Genomic DNA, 27,373 nt, shown 5'->3' on the forward strand with positions numbered 1-27,373 from the left:
CTCTCACAATCACCTGTGCTGTTTCTTGCTGAAACCTTGAAATCCTCCAGTTCTCTATTGTGTTATTTCAGGAGATGTAGAAAGTAACATTCATATGCTTAGGACACCCAATAGTTCTAGGTTTGTACCTTGAGCTCCTGTTTTATTTCACCTTTCTATGCTTTTCTCCCCTCCACTTCCTATATCTGTTTGTTTTCTGCATGGATTAAACACACACACACACACACTCACACACACTACACACACACACTACACACACACACACCAATACTCAAAGGGGAAAAGACATGATGGGATAAATAAAAAAATAATTTGAAGACTAATCTCAGAAATCTATATCAGAGCAGTCAATATGACAACTTAAAAAGAATTACATCTCTTATTTTCTGTGCCAAGTCAGCAGTGGTCTTTACCCCTCATGAACTTTCAGTATAGTTGGGGAGATCCAGTGAACACACAGGAAACATGACACTGCAGACAGAAAGGGGATGTAGAAAAACTCCCCACCCCATTACTAGTAATTGTATGTCCTTAGATAAGTGGCTTTAATTTCTTAGAACCGTATTTCTGCTTTCTCCTGACAGAAACAGAATTTCATTAAGAGCCATATAGTTTGGCACCAAGAGAGACAGAAAACGGCCAGAGACTCACTAGGAAGGCAAAACAAGCATATGACAGATAATATGAGAACATTAGTGTCCTAGGTGACAAGTTCCCACCCTGTTGGTGCTCCTAAGAAGTCAGAGAGAGACACAAGACGTGGGAGAGCAGGAAGACATTGTTCAACAGTGAATGAGCTAAAAACACACTGGTTTAATACCAGTTTTGATCTCTGATCTCAGATTTAACCTATTAGATGGGACACAGGATTGGTCTGCATGCAAGGACAGTTCTGGGACAGGTAGGGTGGCTGCCCAGGCAGCTGGTCAGGGCCCGGTAGCCACACACATCCTCAAACAGTGTTTAGGCTGTGAACATTTTATTATCAGATTGGATGTGATCCTACTTCACACAGTGTCTTCCATATGTCTCAAAATTTTGACAAAATATTGACACGTAGCCTTAAGAAACTATGTGAAAGAGCAAATAAAAACTGAGGAAGAGAGCTATCACCCAGGACAAACAAGTAGGATGGAGGCCAGCTGTTTTCCATTCTTCCTGAGGACAAGGAGTTCCTCCTCTGCTCAGTCCCAGCACATTATCTTATTGCACTTAGCACTTTCTACCTTGGATTGCGGTTATTTATGCACTAGGCTTATCTTCCCCACTGAACTTTGAGTAAATGGAGTTCAAAGCCTAATTCCTTTGTCTTCAGCTTTACTCAGTGAAGGACTTGTGCTTAGTAGGAACTCAGTGACTGTATGTGTTGGAAGAGTGAGGGGGGAAAAAGAATGAGTGGGCTGGAAACGATGGTGGCAAGGATTTAAATCACACAGAGTTAAGGACCGTTTTCCGGAGGGTTGTTGAATCAGGGAATGATTTACTGAGGAAATTTTATCTCCTTCTCTAGAGGTCTTTAAAAAAAAATAAAATATTCTCATCAGTTTGAAATGATTTATGTATGGTCTTGCGTGTGGCCAGATGAAGAGAACAGCTGAGCTCTCAGGATTGCGTCCAGCACTCAGAGCTCTGATTCTGTGATGGAAAACATCAGCTTCAGCTTCTCTTCCCCCACTTCCCTGTCAATCATGTTCAAATCCACCTGTGAGAGATAAAGTAATAGTGGGATTTCTGCATCTTGCCCCTACATGAAAGCTTCCTATTACCCTTTGAAAGAGCGAGCTGAGCAAGATCCACCCCTTTTCTGAGGCTGCGCAGATCTCTTGTATCTCCCTGTTCCGATGAAGGTGCACTTAGGAGGAAATCAGATGGCAGGGCTGCCTCCCTCATCCGACCTGGAAAATATAGAGGCTGTTCATAATGGGAATGGGTTTTGGGTACGTGTTCTTTTGGACATCTTTCGAATAGGGACTCTAACCTTGGCATGGAGACTTTTCAAGGATCCCTGGTTTCTCTGATTGTTCTTGGTTGTAGCTGTACATGGCAACAATTGTATATGGAGGCTGGCAAAAATGTCCTCTTTCCTGCCTCAAACCTCTGGCCCTAAGTAAGACAAAGATTTTTCACAAGGGAAATGAATCCTCTATTTGATGGTAAAATTATGTTCCTCTTCTTCAAATGAACTTTGCCTGATTTCAGTTTTGGAATGACAGGTTCAGGACTACTAAAGGCGTATCTTTCTACTTTTGATTCTTTTGTTCAGGCTCCAGAGATTTGTAGTTTTCTGATATTTTTTAGAATTTCATTTTGAACAATGATAATAAAGGATGGAACTTGGTGTTTTGAGATCAGGTTTGTTGGAAGGCAAAGAGAATGGTGGTTCAACATTGAATTGAAATACGGGTCACCCATTGTTAGAAGCTGGGGATCAAGCATGAACAAGTGTGGTCCCTGCTGTGGTGAGGCTTCTGTGTTATGAAGAACTCAGAAAATTGCACCGTTAATAACAGTAAGATGTGGAAAGGGCTGTGATGGGTAAAGCAAAGGATGCCAGGAAAACACGTGGCCCAAACACAAATATCAGAAGGGCAGGTAACGCAGGTGAGGAGAGAGAGGACTCGCCGGCCCAGAGCAGAAAGAGTATCTCAGGGCTGGGCCAACACAGCGTCCTTGATAAGCAGCTCTTTGAGCCTGGGAAGTAGGAAACTGTTAACCCTCAGAAGTTCAGAGGGGAACTGGGCTACATTACACTCCTTGCTAGACAAAATGACTCTGATTGCTAGATTAGCTTTGTCTGTGGGGAAAATTGCTTGCTTTTGAGACAGGCTGATGGGATATAGTTGACCAAGGAGGAGAGCCAGGGCCCTTTTAAATGGGGTGGAGTTCCACCCTCAAAGATTGGCAGAAGCAAGCACAGCTTGGTTCCCAGCCTGCTTTTGGTTCCTTAGTTTGCTATCAAAGTGTGCAGGTATACAGCTGCTTCTCTTCTGCTACTGTGTGAGGGTTAATGCTGATCTGGATGTTGAAGGAAACTGGAAAAACTTTGCCATTGAGAGTTTCAGATGATAGCATCAATAAAATATCGCGTTTTTCTTTTAGCTTACTCTTGAATTGACCTAGAATTTGTGAATTATAGGCATCTCTCTCACTCATCTTTCAGCCCCTTCACCTCATGGGATTTTAGAGTTGCTGGAGGGAATACAGGAGGGATAGGCTGCACTTGTTCCCACCCAGATCCTATGTGATGCCCCCTCTGTCGGCACCTATGGGGAGGGGAGGTGGGGGCATCTGTATCTCATCGGATGTGGCTCCGGGTCTCCACAGAGCAGTAGAAGCAAGAATATTGGAGGCATGCCACTCAAGGTCAGTCCCTTGGGGTCATCAAGGCACAGCCTCTTCGATCATGCATATCCTAGGAATTTAAATGGTATAGACCTGTGTTCTACAATATGGTAGTTCCTAGCCACATGTGCCTATTGAGCATTTGAAATGTGGTTAATCTAAGTGGAGATGTGCTGTGGTGAAAAATACACATCCCAATTTCAAAGACTTAGTGCAAATAAAGAATGTAAAATAGCTCAATAATTTTTATATTGATTACATCTTGAAATGATAATATTTTGGATATGTTGGGTTAATAAAATATAATTAATTTCACCTGTTTCCTTTTTCTATTAAAAAATGTGCCTGTTAGAATATTTAAATTGCATATGAGCCTCACATTATATTTCTATTGAAAGGTGCTGGTCTAGGCAGTAGTGGAGAGGAATGAAGATAATTCTACTCACCAGTTTTTCTCTTTTACTCCAATTCTCATAAGTACTAGAATTGTTAATTTTGGCAAAGAAGCTGTGTTGCTTTGAAAGGGTCACATGTCCTTCCTCATGTGTTTCTTGTTTTTCCAAAGCGATTATAACTACCTGAGTGCCTCTAAGATGTAGAGTCAACACACCCATAACAAGTAATAACAGTTGGGTCAGGAATAGTGCTGGGTTCTTGATTGTAAAACTGAAGAAGACCTGATCACTGCCCTAGAAACCAACTCTTTGGAGATGAAGCAGGTAAGTGCACAATTGCTAGACTGAAAATGAAAAGTGCTGTGATAGAAACGAGTTCAGAGGGCTACTGCATTCCCATCATGGGAAGAAGGGACCAGAAGGATGGAGTCATCCACTGAATCACTTACTTCTATAATCTCCCTAGACATTCAATAATGTTGATATATAACTTGTTTTTATCACAAGTTTTATTTAAGTAGGTAAAAAAAAATCAGGGAAAGGAAATACAGATAAAGCACAAAATTAAACTGTGAGTCAGAAAACTTACACTCAGAGTAGGTATTGCAGAAAAGGGAATATGTAACCTTCTTGTAACAGCTAGATCCAGAGATTCTAACAATTATCTGCTTTTTTTCTACCCCCCCCCCCCCATCATTCATCTATGGTTTCCCTTGTGTTGACTTCATTCTAGTAGATTTTTTGCTCATTCTGGAAGATGGTCCTGGTAGTTCAGACATTTGTACCTGAAATCTCCGTGGAGAGGCGAGAGAGACCTACTGGATCTATCAGTGGTCTACCAAACAAAACCCACGGATTGAGATAAGGATAGAGAAAGACTGTTTCCCAACAGATAGTCAGAAAAAAATAGATGTCTGTTTGTCTACTACCTGCCCATCTACTACCTGTCTATTTATTTATCTGCCATAAGGAACTGTTTGGGGGGAGGCCAGAGATAGGAAAGTACCTAATCTTCTTAAGTTAATGCAGCTTACTTTTATAGAAAGGGGCCAAAGTCAGGTTAATGGGAGAAATATCCTTACCTCAATATGACATCAGACTGGACTTTTTCCAAGAAAAACATTGTTCCCCTTGGTGAGGTATATCTACATCTTAGGTTGTTTAGTAAGGAAATCAACTGCAGCTTTCTTGGGTGGGAAGACTCAATTGGACTTGGAGTCTCCACATACTTTCATCTTCCCATGGAGATAGGGGATGCCTGAGAGAGAGACTGCGCAGAAGGGGAGAAGGGGTTCTGGTGTGCACTTGTTGCAAAGTCCCCAGTCTGTCAGAGCCTTCTATCTTGGTACAGGGGAACAATGTGTTAGATAGCGTTCTTGCTTTTGTTCCTTACCCACCTGACCCTGCAGTAGCTACATTGTTACCTGGCTAGGCAGGGTGGTCTGGGAAAGGGCCTATCTGCCTTACTCTCTTTGGAGGATCTAATGGAGAAGGGGTGTAAGCCCAAAGCAAAAGCAAATTTAGTCGGAGACCCATACAGTGGTAGTGGCCAAGATCTGTAGATGTGAGAGACAATTAGAATGAATTAATTGATTTGCTCCCCCTTTCCTTTAAAAGATTTAGTGATATATGCCTTTGGATCAAAAAAGGGAGAGGTTTGGGTGGTTTTTTTTTTTCATCTATAGAGTGTACATAACCTGAAAATATCAGCACCTCCCCTGTAGATATCAGTCCAACACAGAGTACTGCTATAGTCGCTTGGATTTATTTCATGCTTTTATAATAACTGACCAATTTCTAGCAGAGAAGTTAGTGAAACTTGAGTGCCCTAACTGGCGATAGATCTCAGACCTTATTTAGGCTGCCCACTGCCATCTGACCGATACCTTGAAAAGACAACTCTTGTTCTACTCTAGGATTCTTCTGGCTCCTAATTAAATAAGGACAGCATGTGTTTAGACTGCACAAAGGTCAAAAAGACAGGCAAATAATGGATAGGCACATTGAATAAACAACAACCTTTGCCTCTAAAATTGATAAAGCACCTGTTAATCTGACCATGTAGAACATGGTTCTTGGACTAACATAGGACATGATAAAACTTGATTTACAGAACAATGTACTTTGCAAAATAAATGATTGCAAAACACATTGCATGTATAAAGTATTATATGGACGCTTAATGATCATGGTGATTATTTTACAACTTAATTGTGGGAAAATTAAAGACATAGTATGGTTTAACGAATTCAGAAATTTATCAGACCATGTACCTTGAGGGTGATAAAAAGGAGAGTTTGCAGTTTAACATCACCTGTGAAGGTTAAACCTGCAATCAGACATCTCAGCATTTTTAAAACTGGAGACTTAATATTCTTAATAAAATGATTTCAATTGTGCAGATAATTAGCTTTAAGAGAATTATGTGTTACATTCCATAAACAGTACTCTTTAAAATAACAACAATAGTTATGGGCTGACTTGGTGCCAAAGATGGCAGAACTGATGAATATATACAGGGAGAAGACTTATACATTGAGATGCGACTCTTTTCTCATGAGTGGAAGCTCGTGGAGAGGCAGCCTGCATTCTAAATTCAGCGCTAAGGACAGAAAAATGTGGGTGGGTCTTTCTCCTTCTTTTCCTCCTCCTCCTCCTCCTCTTCTTAAATAAATCTGTATATTGCAATAATAAGAGGATATACTACTGGGCTTTGTAGTGGATTTCTAAAGGTAATATAATGCATGCTATACACTCTTTAAGGTGAGAATAACAAGATACTGGTCGTTGGTTGTACTGTGGAATTCTGCTGGTCTTGAGTGCTGCGGCGAAGAAATCAAATGCAAATGGGCGTCTGAGTTTTATTGTGTTTAACTAGGAAGTCTATTAAAGAAATAGTTTACCATGGCTGTTCACTAGATGTGCTTTCAGCCTTGAGATTTTTATATCTTTGGTCCTTGGATACAATGGTTTATATATAATAAACAGAGATTAAAGTTGTTTCCTGTCATCAGATGAATAATATTTAACATAGATACTCATATATCTAACTGGTAACCTTTGGCCAAATCTTTGGAATAATTTGATTTTTTTTTCATCAGATTTCATCCTGCTTTGGCATGAATTGATTCACCATCGCAAAGTAAAGGTTTGAAATGGGCATTTGAACCTACATAGCTTTCCTAACATATAAGAAAGGTCAATGACTAAATGATCTTACATATTTGCAGTTCAGATTTACTCTCTCACAATCATTTTGCAACCTATTTGTACAGGGTTGCCACCTTTGAGGTATAATCCTAGGTAATTTATCACTTTTTCTGTACACCAAAATTAAATAGTTTAATTCTCAGGGGATTAGTTGGGAAAACATTTGCTGTTTCGGCCTAACCTCTATAATCTATATTTCTCCAAGTTGTTAAAATGTCAAATTGAAAGAGAGTCAAGCAAAGTAACAATGGAGTTCAAAGAATGTAAACTACATTCTCTCTAGTTATTGCTATTTTTTTATCAATATCATTGATCCTGGATCATAAATGCGCATTGCTGTAAGTTTCAGAGGCTCAGTAAGATTTTAAGAGAATCAATTTTAGGAATAAATATATCTCTAAAAAGGATTTTGCTAGCAAGGTCAAGAGCTTGCTTTTCTGGAAAAGAAAAAAAAAGCTAGTTTCTTCTAGTTTTTCAGTATTGTTTTCAGTATTTAGACAGGTCTTTGCTTGATGAGTCCCAAACATTTAAAATAATGTATCTAATAGACTTAAGTTTGAAAAGATATTGTCGGTTGCTGAGTGGGGCAATTAACAAATTAGTGAACTCTCCTTCTATTTACTCTTGAATTATAGGATCTAATTGTTAGTTAATCTAAGTAAAGCCTCCGGCCTTTATTGGAAATGTTAGCATTTGAAAGCCCTGGTTGCCTTGAATTTCCTCAGCTAACACTTTAAGACTTGTGAAATTCAAGACAGCTTTTAACGTCCATCAATAACCTGTAATCAAGGTCTGAGTCTATTAGCAAAACAAATAAGCAGCCTTTGGAATTAGAGGGTAAATATAAGAATTCATGAATATACTAATTGCTCTTTCATGTTATAGCTCTTAGAGCAAAATTTACCTCTAGCCATGAAGAGAGAAACTGTATGTGTAAGCACACGCACATGTTGCTATTACCTCTGTGGAGAATTCAGCCTTATACATAGTTTTGAAAAAGAATTACTTGTTCACATTTTTACTTTTGCAAGTAATATTTGCATAGACACAGTCATTTCCCATCCTTTTTTGAAAAACTTTTTTTCCTTCTTCCTTCTTGGTCACTTCTCTTCTCCCTGCTACTCTCCTTAAATACTCAGGCATTTCCTTACATTGCCTGTCTGCCTGCAGTGAAGCTCTTTTCCTCCTAGCATGATCCTGCCGTATCGACAAGGGCAGAAGTCTGGGTGACGGCCAATGCTAAACAGCTGTTGCAGGATGAGCAGCAGTGGGGCCATCGCTGGCGGGAGGTCAGAACTGCTCTAGGAAAGTCCTCTTCGTGACCAAAAACAACTGCTCCTGATGGCCAGCCGGCAGGAGGGGCTCTAGGGTTCCTTTCTCTTTGACCAGATAGAAACCTTGAGCCAGGCTGAATTGCAAAATGTAGCAGACTTCAAATAGCAGCTAGGAAATTTCAGGACAGTGTGTATAGCAAAATTCAATTGTGAAAAGAATATGAACATGTATGTTTTCATTTCATAGCAGGGGAAATACCATGATTTTGAAGGTGGTCTTCCCAGGCTGAGGCTGATCCATTGCACACAAGACCTGTAATCTCCCCATGTGGGGGATACTCGACTGCATAATTTGTGTTTGGGTTGGGGGGGGTGCACGCTTTCCCCTGACTCTTTAAAAAAAAAAAAAGGGTATATGAGCATTTATGATTTTACATGTATTTTAAAAAATGCATGAAGTAGATATACCAGACTGATACCGCACTTGGGGACAAAGCACTGGGGTAGATTCTGAAGACAAAAGATGTATCCAAAGTGGTTCCTAGAACTTCCTACTTTAGAGGGGAAGATGATTCTGGGACCTGCCTTAAGGGCAGGGTGTAGTAGTGTGCAGGCTGCCAGGGAGCATTTCTGGCTTCTATTCTAGGGCTCTTTCTCTCTGTTCTTGCGTGTGTTCTGCGTTCACAGTGGCACCTTTTGTGAACACAGTGAGTGGGGATTGCAGGATGGACTGAACTCAAAAGAGTGGAGTCTGAGGTCAGGAGGGCCATTAGGAGGTTATACTAAGAGTTTGAAACTGATGAGCACCTTCTCTGGATGAGCGTCCTGTGAAAGAAAAGAAAGGGTCAGATATATGTAAACACAAACCATTTCCTTACAAACATAATTTCCTTTGAAATAAACTATACAGCCCAGATTGATTTTTGTGGGAGTATAAAAGGTATATATTTTTAGACCCCTCTTTAAGAAAAACAAAAATTAAAAACACAAACTTAGTTTCAAAAGTGAATATTGTGAATGAGAAAATAACTTTTTATAAAATCTTACTATCACAGAAGCCACAAAATTTAGAAATACAACATTATTATTAACTGACATACTGTATTACATTAGCTTCATATTCTTTGATCACCTCTTCAAATGATGGTTCTCTTGTAGTATTTTCTATAGAGACACAGGAAAGATAAGCCAGTCTTTACTCTAACATGTTTGATCAAAATATACTTTTTGTTGTTAATGGGATATAAAATAAATTACCTTAGTGCTTCAGTGTTGGATCCTATAAATCCAGGAATTCTGTTAAATTCTTTTGTGCAAGTCCTATCAAAAAAGAGAAAAAACATGTATGGTGAGAGTATAATTGTACTTGTGTGTTCTCTCTCTCTCTGTCTCTCTCTTTAGTGAATTCTTGACAAGACACCTCTTTTCACTCAATGCCAATGAAAATTCAATCCTCCCTTTACAATTTTGTGTGCCTGATGACTAGAAAAATTTCACAGACTATCTTTGGCTCCTTCTCAACCTTGCTTTTTCTCTGCTACCCACAATTTAGAACAACATAGGACACCTTTGCACTTTTCTAGATCAAACAACATTTGGTCCTGTCCCTTTGTGTCCTATCATGGGGCAGTTAAGTACAATAAATGTTAGGGGCATTTTTTCTATGCAAGGAGGAAAGTGACTGCAAACCAAATAAATATACCCACCAATCCAAACTAAATATATAATCTGCTCAACCTACCATTTAATTGCAATTAAAATACTTTGCTTTTGCAGTTTCCACAAAAACACATGTGAACCATTACCAGGTGCTTTTTAGGGCTTGGCAGGGGCATGTGTAAATGAAGGACCCACCAGTTTCAGGTTTTGCCTCTGGACAAAAAAGAGAGCAATGACAATGGTGTGACATTTTTAGTCTGTGCAAAGGTCCAGGATTGGGTTGTCCTTGCCTTGAAAAACATTAGTTTTCATGCAAATCCATTACTTTTTTGAACGAGTCAAATAAATGAATTAATCTCTCATGGATCAGTCCATTGCAGAGAAAGTTGAAATGGCCCAGAAATGGAAATAATTTTGGCCCATTTTGAAAGTACAAAATCTCCAAGTTTCTTGGGTTTGGCTGGCAATGCAAACTGCTTCCTAGGATTAAGAGTAGTGTGGAATTTTATGCCTTAGCTTTCACTCATCCACAGGGGTTCTTATTTTAAAGGGATTCCACATATCAAATTCTGCCTATGGAGAAATAAAAGCAATACCACTTTCAGCCTATCATTTTCATTTATTCCCTGAAATGAATTATTCCCTTTCCTTTAAAACATTGCTTTTCTCGCATAGTAAGAATGCCTCAAGATTCTGTGCAATGAATCCCCCCATTGGTTGGTACTGGGATTTCAGAGAAGGTATCGGTAAACATGCAGTGTTATCTGCCTATTTTAAGTCTCTCTTCCATCTTCCCATAGCTTTCAGGGACATAGAGCTCATGTTTTCTTTTCTGATACTCAAATATCACGTCCTTTTCCTTTTAGTTCAAATGTGACAAGTTTGGGAATTTCAAAACCAGTGTTAATAAGAAACTAAAAGAAAAGCTCCTTTTCAACACACCCCAAAATCATGACAAAGTTGAGTTCGATCAAATATCTATATAAGATAAATATCTTAATTGTTTTTGATCCTAACAAGATGTGGCCCTGGATTGACTTGGTTGGCAGAATTTATGGGGCTCTGCTAACCCCAGTTCCTTTTCATGGCCTCAACCCTAAATCCATCTTAAATCATATTATTTTAATTGCTAGGCATTTCCAACTCCTTCATATTTCATGATCCCCTTCTTATGAGCAAGGGTCAAACTCATATTGAATCCTGAGTTGAATTTGAAAAAAAAGTATTAATTTACTTATGGATTGATTTTATTTCTTTCTTGCTTCCCTTGGGAGGAGAAAAATGTTTACTCTGATAATTGCTCATCACACTAAATTAGAACAGTGTTAACCCAAGTGAAAATTCCTTCCTTTCATGAAGGGGAGATTTATTCATTCTCGTTTTATGCTTCACTATATGCCATTCCTTATTTTTAAAAAATACCCCCTCTACCTCTCCACCTGTTTGTCCCTAATCCACAAAACCCAGGTTCAAAATCAGACACTCTAGAATTTTTCTTATCATTTACCTTACCAGGCACTGAATATTTTCTAAGCCACTTCACAATTGGTTTAATCAGCATAAATGTATTGAATACCTACTATGTACTAGGCACTGATGTGACATCAGTGAAAAAAACTGACAAATTTCCCTGCCCTCAGGGGTTTTGTGATCAATTAATTTATATTATGTTAATTGAGGTAAACTTATAAGCATGTTTTGTAGTCATTGTAAATGCTTTTATATTGAGTCACGTGATAATTTTTTGTTTGGGGGCCTAAACTTTTCCCTTTATAGCTTCTGAATATTGGGGTAATTGGCTGATGAAGAAATCTCTATTGAGTATGGATAAATACTTTTTTCCCTATTTTGACAAGCTTCCATCTGAGGTGGTTATCCTTTCCTCCTTGAGATGGAACCTATCCTTTGTTAGAGAAGACTTCATCCTCAAAAATCATACCATCACTAAGGAATTTTAAGTGTTCTTCTGGGTACTACTTGAAGAGACACATGTTTATTTCCACAGTGCACCTGTTCCTATGATGGCCTTTTTTTTCCACTCTACTTAATGAAGGGCCCCAACTTGTATGCATTTATATATACATTATTTCATTTCATCCATACCAACCTGTGAGGTAGGCATAAAAGAAAATTGAGACTTAGAGAAATGTAAGCATTTGTCCCAAGGTCACCCTGTTAAGAAACAGTGTGGTTCAGATTCATACCCTGGCAGTCTAACTCCAGGATCTGAATGCTTAGCCTTCTTTTGGGACATTGTGAATTATAATGATTTCTTTTGTGAGTTGGGTCAATATAGATGCAAAACAGGTTATGGTAATTGACCAGAAAGGCCTTGATAAATTCTCCATTACCATGTGACAGATAGCAGCACCTTATGGGATGTCTTCAACACAAAATTACCCAATGGCAGTTCCATGGTGAAGTATGATGGAGAATAATGTACCATAGAATTTTAAAACTGGGAGAAGTCTGTTAGGTCATCTCTAAAATATATGCATACATGCATTTATATATATCTATATGATATAGATGCACATCTCTGTATGTATGTACTCATAAGAGAATTTTGGGACTATCAAAAAGTTCTCGAGTTAAGAACACATGACTAGATTTAAGTAGCATTCTTTAAGGTGGCATCTTCAGAAAAAGATAAGACACTTAAAGGATGCTCCCAGTGTTACATACTAGGAACCCTTTGGAGCAAATGTGTTTTGTACATTTCCATAAAGCTAATGCTTTATTCTTGCTACTTGTGGTACTGTCTGCACAAACCTATGATTCACAACAGGAATGTAGCTTAGGACTTCTGCTATGTAAGCAGCTGCAGATACTTCAAATACCATTGTACATGTGATCCAGGACTTGCTATAAATTTGCCCCTAAAAATAAAGTAACAAGTGACTGAGCAGTAATAGGAATTAATCACTGTAGTGCGTGAATGGAATGTGCTAGGCTGTACCTCAAAATCTTTTTATAAAAAGATTGATATAATTAAAACCCAAAAGAAACACCCAAGGATGCTGTATTTGAGCAAATGTGCTGCAATATTTTAGAAAACACTTTTTTTTGTAAAGGGGAGACATGGTAATAATGTGTTTCCACACCCACTACATCATTAGAAATAGGGTTATGTTATTGCATCAAGGAAGAATTTGTCATACTAAGGAATTTAAATTGGATTCAGTCTTGGTACACTGGAATTTTTTGAAGGCTAAGAGGAGAATCACGTCTCTCGATGAAGCTATTTGCCATGAAAGAAATAACCTCACAGTTAAAATTTCCCACAATTTGTAGCAAAGAATACTTGTGTGACTCAGAAAAGTGAATAACCATTTAAAAAACCCTGATTGCAGGCTTTCAAAATTAGATGTAAACAAAATAATTTTAAAGAGAATAAAACAACTAACCAAAAAGAAAATGACTACTTAAAGTCTGTCTTTTTGCTATGACTACAAAATATTCAACATCTACATCCAGCCATCCCTATCCCACTTACCCCTAACAGATAACCTTTCCTTTAAAAAGGAGGAGAAAAAATTTAGAGAAAGACAGACAGAAAGACAGAAAGAAAGAGAGAGAAAAAGAAAGGAATACTAAATAGCGGAAGAAGGAAGAAAAAAATTTAACAACTAACTAGATCTTCTAGAAAGGTCACTAAACATGATTCAGAATATACCACAGGTAACAAAGTGTCTGGACCATTTGAAAGAGTATTTGATTGAAGATCAATTTTTGGACACAGGAAAGCGAAAGGGATTTCTTAAACCCACTTGAATTACCAAAGATGAAAGGTTAAAAGCTTTAAAGACCAAAAACTACATTAGTAACTGAACAGTAAATACCATCAACAGAGACGCAAAAGAATTAGCAAAACAAATATTAAATAAAGAGGAAAAAAGAATTCATTTCAGAAGCCAAAAAAATTTCCTTTTCTTTGTATTCCAAAATTGATTTTTCAGTTTTAGAAGAAAGTACTAATGGATAATTTCTACTCAATGCTTTATAAACAAGTGTACAAAATCATGCTCAGCCCCAGAGGGGCAGGGGTCAATCCAGGTAGATTTCCTTGGGTATCTGTGCCACAGCTCTGGACTGCGTTAGGGACCAGGAGTGTTTTTATGACCAAAGGTGATGTGTTATGGTCTGCAGTTCTCCCAGTCTTACATAAGTAGGCTTAAAATCACGTACTCTAAGCCTGGTTTCTGTGGCATTCTTTGGTATTTAGAATAGCTGTGTTGTAAGAAAGAACTCTAATAGTGTTGAGAAGCTCAGACGGTTTTATCTTATTAGTCTAACATGAAGAGGACCTTTCTGGCTAGCTGACAAGTAAACCTTAAGAACATTAGCCATTATTGTTAGAAACAATAATGCAGTTTCCTGTCTTCTTAAAGAGAAGATTGAATGTGGTTTAACCTATTTTTTTTTATGATTTGAGGTCATCATCATGAACATCATTTATAATTGTTAGGACAATATGATATTTCAGGGGTTAAAGTGTGTTTTCTCCTATGTTAAAAATCCCTAGGCTACATATTTTTACAGTCCTTCTAGCTTTTAAAGCATAATGTCTGTTTCTTCTTGGTGCTGTCAGTTACTACTGTTAGAGGTGCATCTGGTTTCTAATCCTCAGTAATATTAGGGTGAACACCTAAACACGACCCTATCTTACCAACTCATGGACTTAGCTGTTTGCTTCTCAGAAGCCTATTTTCCCCTTTGTTCTCTATAAATATGTTCCTGAGGGTTGGAATGGTCAGATGTTTGACCTCTGATAAGTTGGACATTGCTGAAACTTTCACACTTTCCTAGGAGAGAAAGGGACAGGTAGGTCACTAGGCAATTAGGGCCTAGCTATCAGCCCAAGACTGTGGACTTCACATCATCCTGTTTGTGAGGGTCTTGACTTATGGCCTAAACAAATATGATACTTCAATTCAAAGTGTTCATGGGTACACTTGTATCCTTCTGTAGACATGCAACTTAGCTTTTCATTTCTGAGCCAGAACTCCTTGAGATACGTACTTTATTTGGGTGCTGTTTGCTTTGGTGGTGATGTCACCTCTTTCTTCACAGGAGGTATATCCTGTAATGCTACCACTTCAGTTTTGAAGCAGACTGAACTGTGAGTTTTAGCTCTACTTGTTCTTTTTATTTCTGTTCTGATTTGTTTTATAGAATATGGTTTTTAAATGTTCTTGTAAAAGCAGAATGCAGTTTCACTGTGAATAGTGGATTTTTAAAAATTAAAGATATATTGGGGAAAAATTATATAAAAGGGTAGAGAGTGAAAGTAAGTCTCCCTCCCATCTCGATTCCCCCAGCCTTCCAATCTTCCTCATCAGAAACAGCTATTGAGTCTTGTATGTATTTCCAGAGACATGCAACTTAAAACACACACTCACACTAGTGAATACTATAAATCTGTTTAACCCTTTGCTTTCTTTTCTAAAGGATAGATGTTGGAAATGTATTTATTCTCTCATATTTGGAGCTACCTTATTATTTTACATGTCTCAATAGTAGTACATTTAGTGAATAAACCTAATTAATTTATTTGCTATTGAGGGATATTTAGGTTGTTTTAATATTTTTACTATCACAAGCACTAAGAATGTTTTTTTCTTTTTAAATGAATTCCCATGGTACCACTTCAATACATAAAACAGGTGATAGAAGTAGTGTATAAGCCCATCATAAATGTAATTCAGGTGAATTGGAGCCATTCTATCTTACAATAGGAACTAAAACCTTCTATAGTATGTTGTTACATAACATGGTGCACCAGTGATGATGCCATAGAGCTGAGCCTTGCGGCTGAGTGCACAATGCCCATGGCCCCTGTCCAGCCTGGTTGGTCCTGGTACAGAGCCACTATGGTTGCACTGGCCTGTGCATTTGTACAGGAATAGGCATCTGAAAGTCTGTATTGTGACAAAGACCAGTGTAAACAATGACACATCTACCAGTTCAAATAGATGCACAAAGATAGCGGGAAAAAACTTCATTCGTTGGTTTTTGTGGGATAAATTAGCATGTTAAAATTTGGCATTTAGCACTTTTTTTTTTTAACCATGTTTTCGTTTCTATTAAAGTTTTAAAATATTTTAAAGGAAATGCAGTTTAATCAATGAAATCTCATTTCTCACTTCTCAGACTGGAAAATCTGAAAAAAGATGATAACACAAATTTTGGCCAGGATGTGGGAAAATAGGCCCTAGAATGCATCATTTATGTGAACATAAATTTGTAGAAATTTTGGGGAGAAATGTGACAATTTTAGTAAAAAAATTAAAATTCTCTATATTCTTTGACCCACCAATTACATGTCTTAGAACCTTTTCCATATATGGACAAAAATATGTATGTAAAGTGATTTTCATTGCAATACTGTACATACTAGCAAAAATAAAATCTATGTCTAAAACTATAGGATTAATTAGATAATTTAAAGTCTGCATATACTTTAATATGTAGCTGTTTAAAAGAATATATCTGTATACCTTGATTGGAAAGGCTTTCAAGATTTTTTTTTTTCCTTTTTTGCATGGGGAGGCACCGGGAATCGAACCCAGGTCTCTGGCATGGCAGGCAAGAACTCTGCCTGCTAAGCCACTATGGCCTGCCCTATGATATATCATTAAGTAAAAGGATCAGGAAAGAGAACAACGTGTATAAAACCTTCTTGTGTGGGAGATAAAACAAAAAATATATCTGTATGCACTCATATGTATGAAAAATTCCTGCGACGATACACAGCAAACTATTGATACACCATTTTTTTTTTTTTTTTGGAAAGTAGACTGGGAAATCTGAGGTAGAAGAGAGACTTTTTTCTTTTTAAAAAATTTTTGGTATTTTTTGAGTTTGAAGGAGTTTTCTTCATAATCATACAAATGTATTTTAAAATGAAAGCAAGTATTTATGGAAGCACTACAGTGTTTATGAAATGAAATTTGAAAAAATCTAATTTCAGGGAAACCACTCTTAGATAAAAAATAGTGGTAATAATTCAGGGGATGGCAAATCAGAAAGTTTTGAAATAGATGAATTTTCAAATGTTTCTTCTCACAAGTTGTTAGTGAGAAAAATGAAAATAAGACGCTTTAACTACAGAACATCCTTAGAAGGCTGAGAATTAGGAGGGTGAAGCCTCATTGGTAGTCACCAAAGCTTTGGTGTTGATGGATGGAAGGAATTTTGTGTAGCTTTTGTAATGTTCTTCCAGAAAATCACAGGAGCCCCATTACATTAGGCAGTGAGTTACCAACACATGATATTAACAGTCTTCCAGACATCCTAGCATCACTGTACAAATTTGTTTGCTGTTGAGGTATGAAGAAAAACCTTCAGATTTTTTTTAACTTTCTTTTATTTTATAATATATATACAAAGCAAAGAAAGAAAAAAGCAGTAGTTTTCAAAACACTCTTCAACGAGTAGTTACAGGGCAGATCCCAGAGTTTGTTATGGGCTACCATACCATCAGCTCAGATTTTCCCTTCTAGCTGCTCTAGAACATAGGAGGCTAGAAGGAATAAATGTTTTACGACAATTGACTTTTCCTTTTCTTTTTTGTGAAAAATGACATATATACAAAAAGAAAGAAATTTCAAAACACAGCACGAAAAATTAGTTGTAGAATACGCTTCAGAGTTTGGTATGGGTTACAATTCCACAATTTTAGGTTTTTACTTTTAGCTGCTCTCGGACAATGGGGTGTTCTAGTTTGCTAGCTGCCGGAATGCAACACACCAGAGATGGATTGGCTTTTAATAAAAGGGGATTTATTTTGTTAGTTCTTCAGAGGAAAGGCAGCTGACTTTCCACTGAGGTTCTTTCTTACGTGGGAAGGCACAGGATGGTCTCTGCCGGCCTTCTCTCCAGGCCCCTGGGTTTCAACAACTTTCCCCAAGGTGACTTCCTTTCTGCATCTCCCAAGGCCTGGGCTGAGCTGCGAGTGCTGAGATGAGGAATGCCACGCTGCTTAGGCTGTGCTACGTTGCAATCTCTCATTTAAGCACCAGCCAATTAAGTCAAATGTCCTTCACTGCAGCAGGCATGCCTCCTAGCCAACTGTAGATGTAAATCAGCAACAGATGAGGTTCATGTACCATTGGCTCATGTCCACAGCAACAAAGCTCACCTGGCCAAGTTGACAACTGAATCTAACTACCACATGGGGACTAAAAAAATACCAATTTAATAATTCAACAATCATATTCATCTGTTAAGCCCTTCTCTGTATAACTCCACCATCACCTTTAATCTTTCTATCCCACTCTTTAGGGGCATTTGAGCTATGGCCATTCTAACTTTTTCATGTTGGAAGGGACTGTCAAGAATATGGGGTAGGGAGATGGAACTATCTGATGTTCTGGAGAGGCTGGGCCCTCTAGGTTTCAGGACTTATCTGGTCCAGGGTCCCACCTGGAGGTTATAGGTTTTGGAGAATTATCCTAGTGCATGGAACCTTTGTAGAATCTTATAGATTGCCCTAGTTGTTCTTTAGGATTGGCTAGAATGGTTTTGGTTGGAATTTGGCAAGTTATGATAGGTAGCAATATCTAACTGAAGCGTATGTAAGTGTGACCTCCAGAGTAGCCTCCTAACTTTGTTTGAACTCTCTCTGCCATTGATACTTCATTAGTTACACTTCTTTTCCCTTTTTTTGTCAGGAAAGAATTGTTGATCTCACAGTGCCAGGGCTGGACTTGTCCCTGGGAGTCATCTCCCATGCTACTAGGGAGATCTTCACCCCTAGATGTCATGTCCTACATGGGGGGGGGAGGGCAATGATAGATTTTAAGTATTTTTATTAGTACTGGCTTTTAGTTTAAAAATATTATTTTATTTTATTTTGTTATTCATTGTAAAAAAGCATGCACAATATAGATAGCTCAGAAATAGAGAAAGACAGAAAAAAATTGCCACCACCCAATGATAGCTAACCTTAATATTCTGGTATATTTCTCTTCCATAGTTTTTGTTTGTTCCTGTTTAATCTTAGCTTTTATATGGATGCAATCATATTGCATATACAATTTCATTTCCTGTTCAGACAGGCTAAGAGCTGCCCATCAGGATGCCCTACACTATAATAAAGAGGTAAGGGGACCTGGATTATTATTATCATTAAACAGCTATAACCAACCAAAACAGTCATAAAACTCCTCAAAAAAACATGATTATAGGTGATTGAAGTTAGGTTAGAGTGTCATATATTTTAATTGACAAGGTTAGAGTGTCATACTGACAAGGGATATGGAAATAAAAGTTATATTCAGGGCCCAGAAAGGTTCTTGTTTTGCAGTGTATGACAACTTGCAAGAAAGGAGACTGATAATTTGTTTCCTTATATATGTACTCACAGCTTTCTTCCTAATTTGGCAGAGCCGGCTCAAAGGGGAAAAGAGCATCAGCTAAACATGGCTGGGCGGAACCTAGTTAGGAATGCTTTAGCTGCAAGTACCAGAGAGCCCAACAAAGGGTAGATTAAACAAATGGTTTTTTTTCTCATATAATAAGAATTCTGGACATGAGGTGCCACTGGCTTTGATTCAATGGATGATATGAGGGCTGATACTCTGATTCACCTGCCTTTTTCCTCATGCCTTTATTTTATCATGGCAACAAGATGGCAGCCCCCAGTGTTTCCTTTTACAATGAAATCAGAACCCTCATTTATGCTTATTTCTTAGTGGTCAAAAGTATGTCAAATGGCCATCCCGAGTTTCATGAAAGGTTAGAAAGAAAACAACTTAACTGACTACATGGTGGCCATCACACTAAATTGAGGTTCTGTTATGGAAGAAGTAGGGAATAGGCATCACAGAAACAATTAGCTGTGTCTGCCTCAGGGGACAATCCTCAAGTTCTGTATTTGCAGCCTGTATGTAAAATGGATTGTTCCTGTGCTTACTGCCCCATGGTTGGGTGCTGTAGAAGATTTTTGAGATTAGGTTTTAGGGTGTTCTGGGGACACTGAGCAAAGAGGCATGTTCCTCAAGGCACATGGGTATTCCTGTCAGCCAAAGGTCACCCAGCAAGTGTAACTAAAGGGCAGTCAGCACTGCATGTCCACAATGAGCCCACATGGGGCTCCTGTGAAAAACTCTATTAATAGACATGAACATTTAATGAGACCATCCCTAGCTCATCATGTGCAGTCAGATAAGGAGGCAATGTATGTTGTTTTCCCTTTCCCTCTACTTGGACCCCTCACCAGAGGGGTAAGTTCTGGGAAAAAGGTGGCATGACAGAAAGCAGGTATGCCCCTCACCTCCAGACTGTGGAGGCTGCCAAATAGACTCTGACTGGCTGGTGAAAGTGAGCTTTGGATTATGTATGATTACAACAACTTCACTACTCTTACAAATCCAAATGAAACTATGTTGATCAGTGTAAGTGTCTGAAATGTTATGTAATCCTACCACAATATCGCTAAGGAAACCACTGTTCAGAGTACAGGCGAACTGGATGGTACACAGTAATAATAGCCAATAGAGTTGGGGAGAGATTGTATTATTTGTATACCCCCCAATGATATGAGACAGCTCATTAAACCTATAAGACATACACTCACTTTGTTATGACTTGATACCTTTGTCACTCTACTGTTTGCAGTGATCACTTAATTGCCATCTTCCTTACCTGGGCCAAATAGAAACATTCATCAATCACCTTGAATTTTTTCCTAAAACGGAAACTTGTAGGCTTTTCTAACTCATTGAATGCATTGTGTTTTTGCTTTGGCTTTTACAGATCTTAGATTAGGAAAATGGAGCTTATTAAAGAGAAGGCAAGGCATTCATCACCTCTCCAATTCTGTATTATCTGAGTAATGATATTAACTTTGTCTCCTTTATATCTCTTTTTGCAAGAGGTTGAAAATTTTATTTTCATGAATTTCAAACTCCTATGCCATTTTTTTTTGGTATGCCATATGGCTGGATCACATTTCATTATTTTTCCATGTGAATATCCTGTTATTGCTGTACCATTTATTGAGTTTTGGTTTGTTTGTTTGCTTTGTGGGGAACTGCATGGTCCGGGAATTGAACCCGGGTCTCCTGCATGGCAGGCAAGAATTCTACCACTGACCTACCCTTGCATTCCTCTCCTGTATCCTTTTTTATTGCAAAGGTATTTGTGGAGAAAAAATAAGGAGATGTGCCAAGCATTCTTGTTGCCCCTGATAGTCTAAAACCGTGATGTCCCGATAAGACTGGGATGTCAACCATTATCCTGTCCTACTTAACTAATAGATATTTTTGCATATCTGGAGGGATAGGGAGCAATAAATGAGAAACTAGTATTTGTGAAGGATTCAGTGTATTGACAGGGTATCTGTGCTGCATGCTTTATTTGGGGTTACCTGGCTAATCTCTCTCAACATTTCGCAACTTGCCTCAAGCTTCTTATACAATTAAAAAAATTTGTCCTAATCATTTAAAATCATACTTTAGCATATTATGGTTAAAATTAGTAGTTTTTAATAGTTGACTATGTTTTACTCACATCTTATTTTAAACTTTAGTTAACATTAAATAAAATTTTAGCAAATCATATTTTGATTTCCCCACAAGTGTTAATTTTTTTTAATGGAAATGATGTGATAATTTCCTATATAATGAAGCCCCAATTTTTTGGTTTTAAAATTAAACAAGTTTTTCTGCATTTGATTTGCCTAAAAGTAGGATATTCCTATAATTATGGCAGGCTAATTATCATATTGTGGTATTTCTTCATGCTTTAACGTCTAGGTCATGGAAATATATTCGTCATGTTGAGGATGTTGGAGATATTTGTTACTGTTGACACATTTTTAATTGGCAAGTATAAATACTACCTGCTAAAACCAATTCTTATGAAATTCAAGTTAATATTTAACACATGAAACAAAGTTAAGAACTAAAGAAACCCTTAGTGCTGAAGTTCCACTACTAAAAAGTGTTTTCAGGTTTCCTGAACTTAGTTTGAACTTTTATTTTCATTTAGGCACCAGTAATGAAACTGAAAGGGGGAGTGACAGAGGCATTGTTAGAAATTTGCTTCTAAAAAACTTTAAGGCATTGAATGCGTATTTCTAGGGCAACATAAGGAAGGAATAACCCAAGAAAGGATTAGGAGAGAGAATTATTTCTGGAGCCCCTGTTGCTCTGCTGGAGTATCTTCTCTTTCTGCCATATAAGAGGAGTTTGAGGTACACAGGTTCCTTCAGTGCCAGGATGAGTGGTGAAGCCAGTAGCCAAAATATCGAATACACAAGAAGGAAAGCCATTCATTTTCTGCCCCACTGATTTTTTCTTTCTCCCCTTTTCCTTATCTTGATGGTTAATTCCTCATTCACCCTGTCAACCAAGACCTGAATCTGGGAGTCACCTTCATGAGGCTTCTCTCTCCCACCCCTCCCTATTGCCACCCTTATCAGTAGCCTGGTCTGATGTTACCTCCTTACCATGTGTTGTGTTTGTCCCTTCCTCTCCATCTCTTGGAATCATTTACAAGCACAATTGGAAGAGGCTTCCTAACTGGTCTCTCAGCCCAGCCTTCTCTCTAATCCAGATTTCATGCCAATGCCAGAGAGAGCTTTCAAAAAACACAGAATGTGATCATGTTGTTCCCCGAATAAACAAAATTCTGAGGGCCTCCAATGCCCTGAGGATAAACCTTAATTCCTAGAGGTGGAATTAAGAATAAGAATTAACATAAGAATTAACATTCTTATGTTCTGACCAAGCTTGGCCTCTTATCCTTAAACCTTTACTCATCTCCTGGGTCACTTGTGTACCGCATGACTCTAGGGGATACCATTCACATGGAGTCTATGTGACCCACGGTCCCCCTGTGCCTGAAATGACTTTCCCTGTCCTGCCCATCTTTCAAGACAATACTTCTAGAAGTTCTCCAAGTACTTCTGTTCCTGGAAAACGGAGCAATTCTATGTCTCCTCTCTACCCTGAATGTATTTCTTTCATATAATTGACAATTCTTCAGTGTTAGGTATTTGCTTACTTACCTTCCATCCCCTTTTTAATCCCCCCTCCAAAATTAAAGAGTAAGCCCCTTGAAAGCAGAGCCAGTTTTGTTTTTATATCTCCATCATTTAGCACTTTGCCTGGTACATAGTTTAATATTTGGTATAAGAGTACATAAATGACTGACTACCTGTAATATAGTACTCTTTTGATTGGTATAGGCAAATCAGGCTTCTCTGTTTAGATTTTTTTTCTATGTAACAAGGTGTGCTGCCTTCTATGCCTTCCTTAGTCCCTTCTTTGTTTTTTTTAAATTTATTAATTTAAAAAATTAACAACAAACAAAACATTAACATATCATTCTGTTCTACATATATAATCAGTAATTCTCAATATCATCACATAGTTGCATAATCATCATTTCTTAGAACATTTGCATCAATTCAGAAAAAGAAATAAAAAACAGAAAAAGAAATAAAACAATAACAGAAAAAAAAGATTATACATACCATATCCTTTACCCCTCGCTTTCATTTATCACTAGCATTTCAAACTAAATTTATTTTAACATTTGTTCCCCCTATTATTTATTTTTATTCCATATGTCCTTAGTCCTTTCTTAATACCACCTGCCCCTCCAGATAAATTTATAGTTTCTTTACCTATAGCTTCTGTCTCTAGCAAGATCTGGTTTTCCCCTGGACCAAGTATCATCTGCCACCACATGCTATCTGTTCTCTTGTGTCATGTTTCCCTTCCTATGAGGGGAAGATCGAGGGTTTACTATGGCTACAGTACAATTGGCGGCTGTCAGAATCAAAACTCATTAATAAAAAAAAGATAATTCTTCAAAGTACATTGCATTACTCCTTCAAAGTCCTTTGTGAATATTATCTTATTAATCATCACAATAGCTCAGGGGAAGATAAACATTGTTGGTTATCTTACCTAGATCATATTTTGAAGGTACTTTTTTTCCTTGTTATTCTTTGATTATGCTATGAAATCTGGATAGCAATTTTCATATTGGCTATTTGGATATAATTTGATATGCTGATGTAAAATTTCCCTGGATTAGTAAGGTGATTTTTATTTTTATTTTACCCAGACTCATGTAGAATTCTTCCCAGATTGCTGAAGAAAGAATAACAAGTGAAAGACTCAGCTATTTCTGCTCAAGGATTAAAATTTTCTGGATAGCTTGAGGCTCATCAAATCATTGATTCATGGTCTAGAAATCAGAAGATGAATTATCTACACACTTAGTAGGTGCTCAAGTAATTGTGGAATGATTGAATTATATCATTAACTCATAATCTGGAAATTTTGACAAGTTTACTTGGGAAATAAGTATCCTAGTCAGGGATTCCTGACTGGTATCAAATAACTGATGGAGAATTCTTTCAGGAAAGGAATTTTACTTAGGAAACTGGCTTAAAAAATCTACTCTGTTGCTCTGTGCCCACTTCACTTCAGTATTCTGTATTTACTTTTCCTTACCACATGTTTTTGTAATGTATTTATCTACAACCTTAGTTTTCCTCTATAGCAGGGACCACATCCCTTATGACACTTGACACATAGTAGGAGCACAATAAATGCATGTTGAATTAAAAAATTAACTAGAAAAATCTTCCCTATAAAAATGTGAAATTAACATAGGTTCAATTTCAAAATTGTAGAAAGGAATTTTCTAATAGTAAGATACTATGTTCAAGTTGGGCATCAGGTATCTTCAATTTGCTTTGTGTGAAGAATTTGAAATCTTCCAATAGCTCAGCCTCTGGAGATATTTCCTCTGTCAAATGACGAATAATGCCACAGATGATATGGGCACTTTCTGTGTTCTAAGATGGAGTCTTATTTTGCAGGGGTTTCCAGAATGGCATGGCAATCAGTGCAACTACACTGTTTCAGCTTATGTCCTGGGAAGGTGGCAAGTTGGGGTGGAGTCTCCTGAGGCTTACCTTACATTTCTTTCCAATCCAAGCAAACATTTCTGACCTCGGATTATAGTCAACTCTATGTCCACTCTGTAAGGATAGACTGAAGGACCAGTCTGACATCAGACTATTGTGGGTAATCAAGTGTCAGTCTTTTCTCATCACAATAGTTCTGTGGTAATGGGGTGTGGAGCAGAGTGCAAGGGTGTGACATTTCTCCTATCTGGTAGTCCCTTTCCTGCACATACACTTTCCCCTGACACCCTCTTTTCCCTTTCTTTTCACTGTCCCTCCAGGCAGTGCTAGGGCCCAGGACACTGATAGAAGCTTTTTGAAAATACTCTCAGTTTGAAAACACTCGTGAAAATATTCTCCAATCCTAGGGGATTGTGATTCTTTGTTGAAAAATGTTAGAGTAGAACACACAGGCTTTCATATGTTACCTTTTAAGATTTGGAGATAAAATACTTTTATTTTTTCCTTTTTATTCATCCATTCTTTCCTTTTCTCTTTCAATAAGAAGGTTAGTGCTGACATTTCTTATAAAGGAAGCGTGGCAAAGAAGATTAAAAGTGTTTCTAGAGTCCAAATATTAATGTGTATTTTCCACAGCTCTCTGCAGTAGAGGGAAAATCTTAGCCAATGACTTTCCAGAGAATGATTACGCTTTTAAAACAAAAACATAAAAACAAGTTCATGATAAATCTAGTTTCTCTCTTTAAACACTGAAGCTCTTCATTTAAGGCTCATACTAGCATGTCTCATCCTTCTAATAAGATAACATTATTTTAATGAAATGTCTGTGCCTTAATTGTCCTTTTTTTTGCATAGAAAATTTAGACTGAGTCTTCATAGCAATTATGTCTATGGATTGCTGTCCTCACCAGTCCACTAAGCACAATATTCCAATGCTAATAGTTCATATTCAGAAGCTACAGAATTCTCAGTGTGACTTGATAGTCAAAGGATTTTTTTGTTGTTGTTGTTTTAAAGTAGTGGAACTCTGTGTTGGTGGCAAACCTTGAGTGATCATGGTGTAGGTGGAGAGGAGTTCAAGAACTTGATAACAAGCTGAAAAGGCCCTTGCTCCCAAATCCTCTTCAATCACGTTGATTCTGCCTATGATTTAGCTTTCCTCAGTCCTGAGGTAGATAATTCTGGCAATCAGCAAATCAAATATTTTCTAGAACTCCCTGAAGCTGTTCTTTGGAAACCTAGGCAACTGCAGTGTGCTGATTTGAAATGATGTATGTACCCTAGAAAAGCCATGTTTTAATCCTAACCCACTTTGTAAAGGCAGCCGTTTTTTCTAATCCCAATTCAGTACTGTATGTTTGAAACTGTAATTAGATCATCTCCCCAAAGATGTGATTTAATCAAGAGTGGTTATTAAACTGGATTAGGTAACGACATGTCTTCACCCATTGGGGTAGGTCTTGATTAGTTTCTGAAGTCCTATAAAAGAGGAAACATTTTGGAGAATGAGAGAGTCAGAGAGAGCAGAGCAGAACGACATAGCCGTGAGAAGCACAGCCCACCAGCCAGTGAGTTTGGGAGATGAAGAAGGAAAATGTCTCCTGGGAAGCTTCATGAAACAGGAAGCCAGGAGAAGAAGCTAGCAGATGATATTGTGTTTGCCATGTGCCCTTCCAGATGAGAGAGGAATCCTGACGGTGTTCACCATGTGCCTTTGCAGATGAGGGAGAAACTCTGACTGTGTATGCCATGTGCCTTCTCACTTGAGAGAGAAACCCTGAACTTCACTGGCCTTCTTGAATTAAGGTATCTTCCCTGGATGCCTTAGATAGGACAATTCTATAGATTAGTTTTAATTGGGATTTCCTTGACCTTGGAACCGTCAACTAGCAACTGATTAGATTCCCCTTTTTAAAAGCCATTGCAGTTCTGGTATATTGCATTCCAGCAGCTAGCAAACTAGAACACACAGTTTGGAGGCACTATTACAAAGCTCTAGTTTGCTAAACAAGCACTTTGCAATTAGAAGATCAAACAGAATTTCCAAAAGTGTTCAGTCTCATTCTAAATTTTATAAACACTTCCTAGTCTAAGGAATAATTGGACCAGGAAGCTTAGAAGACTGATTTTAAAGCTGGTAGGTAAGGAATGAAATATTCATGACCTTTTTCTTATAAGAAAAACTTGTACCTGGATTAGAATTCTGCTCTGTGATCATTGAAATAAACTTCACTTGATTTATCAGGTCAATCCTTAGCCTTTTGAGTTGCTAAATTAGTAGGAAAGGGAGGTGTTGATGGAGTTACATTTTCTTCCAGTGACCTAACTTGTAAATTTGGCAAACTTGCCTCTGTTGTGCCTTCGTTTTCTCCCCTCTCCCTTGGTCTTAATCCCCCATTCTCTAGATATATTTATCATTATAATTATTCTAGCCCTGATATTCTGTAAAATAAGCAGATAATGGACTGCAATGATCAATAAAGCCTCTTTAATCAATAACATTTGATTATTACCATGGTCACATGGCCATACTGGTAGCACCCTGTACAGCTCCAGGGACCACCATTCTCTTAAACTCCGTGTGCCTGCACCCCTGA

The 27,373-nt window shown here is 37.9% G+C and overlaps 1 long non-coding RNA gene across 7 annotated transcripts in view; it reads left to right on the forward strand.

Annotated features, from left to right (window-relative positions):
• The first annotated feature begins 3,765 nt into the window (after positions 1–3,765).
• Positions 3,766–27,373, forward strand: part of LOC143679389 (uncharacterized) — a 259,400-nt gene continuing 235,792 nt past the window's right edge. For 6 of the 7 annotated variants that reach the window (XR_013173710.1, XR_013173707.1, XR_013173709.1 and 3 more), the window contains exon 1: positions 3,766–4,061. This is a non-coding gene — a long non-coding RNA (uncharacterized LOC143679389). Of the gene's footprint in view, positions 4,062–14,951; positions 15,003–27,373 lie in introns of those variants that run through there. The other variant, XR_013173706.1, reaches the window with a different exon arrangement.

The sequence above is a fragment of the Tamandua tetradactyla genome, chromosome 4 (genome assembly GCF_023851605.1).
Source record: "Tamandua tetradactyla isolate mTamTet1 chromosome 4, mTamTet1.pri, whole genome shotgun sequence".
NCBI lineage: Eukaryota > Metazoa > Chordata > Mammalia > Pilosa > Myrmecophagidae > Tamandua > Tamandua tetradactyla.